General features: G+C 43.6%; 1 pseudogene; it reads right to left on the bottom strand.

Annotated features, from left to right (window-relative positions):
- Positions 1-713: 713 nt before the first annotated feature.
- On the bottom strand, positions 714-831 carry LOC126089500 (5S ribosomal RNA; annotated as a pseudogene).
- Between the last annotated feature and the right edge of the window lie 2063 nt (positions 832-2894).

The following is a 2894-nucleotide window of genomic DNA, read 5'->3' as shown; positions in this document are numbered from 1 at the left end:
TATCATTGGAGGGCGGCGTGGAGGGTAAAAATCGTAGAGGGAGGCCAAGAGATGAATACACTAAGCGGATTCAGAAGGATGTAGGTTGCAGTAAGTACTGGGAGATGAAGAAGCTTGCACAGGATAGAGTAGAATGGAGAGCTGCGTCAAACCAGTCTCAGGACTGAAGACCACTAAAACAACAACATCGGACTTCACGAGAAATCGAATCATTGACATGATAAACGTAGGAGCATCATCACGAAAATCACGTAGGCGGTTTAGAATGACTGCAAAAAGAATGGTTACGAGAATGAGGACGTGTGGATAGACGAGAAGGCACAGTTCCTTCTAGGAGGACTGTATGACGAGAAGATCGTAGGACCGATCGACTATCGTTTGGCTCTCGAAAGTGACAACTGCTGAAAACCGTCGGGAACAAGTTTCCGGAAGATAGGTCGAGATCTCTGGCTGCTTGTGTCATTTACCAGAGACATCGTGTGACAGATAATCGAAACCTGCATGGTGTAAAGCACTCCGTCTTCAGGCCCCAAGTTTCCCATCGGGACCATCCGACCGCCGTGTCATCCTCAGATGATGATGCGGATAGGAAGGGCGTGTGGTCAGCACACCGCTCTCCCGGCCGTTACGATGGTTTTCTTTGACCGGAGCCGCTACTATTCGGTCAAGTAGCTCCTCAATTTGCATCACGAGGCTGAGCGCACCCCGAAAAATGACAACAGCGCATGGCCACCTGGATGGTTACCCATCCAAGTGCCGGCCACGCCCGACAGTGCTTAACTTCGGTGATCTGACGGGAACCGGTGTATCCACTGCGGCAAGGCCGTTGCCTCAATAGTAAAACCAGAACCAAATGAGTCACCACTGCCATTTGTAGTGTTCAGGTATCTGTAGGTATCGATCAGATATGCACCAACGTGTCTGTAAAGTACCTGGTGATAGGCCCTTCCACACCCTTCCCTCATCCGTCCTTCGGTTCCGTCTCTAATGACCTCGTCGTCGACGGGACGTTAAACGCTGATCTCCTCCTCCTCCTCCTCCACACTGTAAATGCCTGGAGAACGGTTGGGATAGTAGACTGGCCTGGCTGTTCCCTTTATTTATCGTCCTTAGAGGCATCGAGGAAGCGATGCAAAGAAGGATACTTCCATTCCAGTCTGCAGTCAGATATCATTATGAACTAACAAATTAGGTCTTCCAGTCACGAAAAGAGATTCCTTCAGTATGACATTCGGAAGCTCCTTATTTCCATGTCACTATGTGGAATTGCATTCGTTCCCAGGAGGATCACACGTGAAACTGATGTTGACAATAAACATCATTTTCGAATGGAATGAGTGTTTAAACTTTTAATATCCTTTGTGTTATGAACATCACAAAGTACGATAAATATCGGATAGAGGTTTCATGGTTTAATAATTTCCATCACAAAAGAAAAAAAGAAACAACACTATCTGACCAGGCCTTGAAGGCCCAACGTCACTGACCAGCCGCCACCTCATCCTCAGCCTTTAGGTCTCACTGGTGCAGATACATAGTGACACGTGGTCAGCACACCGCTCTCCCGGCCGTTGTCATTAGCGCTACTCCTCAGTCAAGTAGCTCCTCAGTTCGACACAAAAGGGCTGAGTGCACCTAGCTTACCAGCACCACTCGGCAGACCCAGGCGGTAACCCACTCAAGTGCTAGCAAGTCTGACAATGCTTAACTTCAGTTATCTGACAGGAACTGGTGCGACGATTGCGGCAAGGCCGTTGGCGCAATTTCCATCCAAGTCAGCACATATTTCGCGGTTAGATGATCTATTCAAGTGCATCACAAAAACAGCATGATCTAAAGAAGTCTTGCCTGATTAGATAACTGAGACTGCAACTGTGGTGCAACTTGGCGGAACTACAGCGCGCTACTTGCAACACACGACATTAACTTTCGTAGAGAGTCACCAAAATCAGAAAGCATTGCTTAATATTGTCAACTAAACAGTTACAGTTCCCTTGGCTTCCACACAGAGGCACATAACGTAAGGACTAAATGTTCAACAGAGTCTGAGTATGACTATTGCTGGCTTATTCTGTTACACAAAATTCATAATATAAAGCTATACTGGGTTCTTTTATTGTACTACCAGTTTCAATTTCAAGCCGCCATCTGCCATACAAAGACTGAGTCGCAAATGTAACTATAATAACAAAAATAAAATGTAAATAAAAAGAATAATACACTACAGTACTTAAGAAACTCGAACAAAAACACCTAGCATAATACGGAATTGGAAATATTGGAATGCATGTATTAATTCACTTATTGACAAAAATACGTCAACCTTGCTCAAATTAGAAATATAACATAACAGGCTGTCAGAAACTTACAGGAAGTGCCCTAAACGTGAAGGTTAGGTGCAAGCAGGTCAGCTTCCTAGTAGTGTGGGCAAAGCTCACAGAATACAAAGAACGAACAGTGAAATGGAGAGATTGGTACTAACGAGAATATCATCCAAAATACAGAACAAAACTACTTCACCATAGAGGTGAACAAGTCAAAATTTAATAAAAGTGGAAAGTTACTCATTAGAATTTTCTTTTAATTGTAATCAAATTTGTGACCAATGCTCCAATTACATGATATAGGTACCAGATGATGGTTTATAACTGAAACCAGTTCTACAATAAAAGAACCCAATACAGTGTGATGTTATTAATCATGGGAAACGTATCTGCACTGTTGACAACAGCCTGAAGAAAATGAGCTGATCAGTGAATGCAGCGCTATAGATTTACACAAAAAATTGCTCCTCAACATTGCTTTGTCTTGAAGCATTCATTTCAAATCTTATTTGAGTGTCATTTAAAATAGGTAACAAAACTACTCGTTGAATCTGTTACTCAGTCATGATA

Source organism: Schistocerca cancellata, chromosome 6, assembly GCF_023864275.1.
Source record: "Schistocerca cancellata isolate TAMUIC-IGC-003103 chromosome 6, iqSchCanc2.1, whole genome shotgun sequence".
Taxonomy (NCBI): Eukaryota; Metazoa; Arthropoda; class Insecta; order Orthoptera; family Acrididae; genus Schistocerca; species Schistocerca cancellata.
This window is presented reverse-complemented; position numbering and strand designations above follow the sequence as displayed.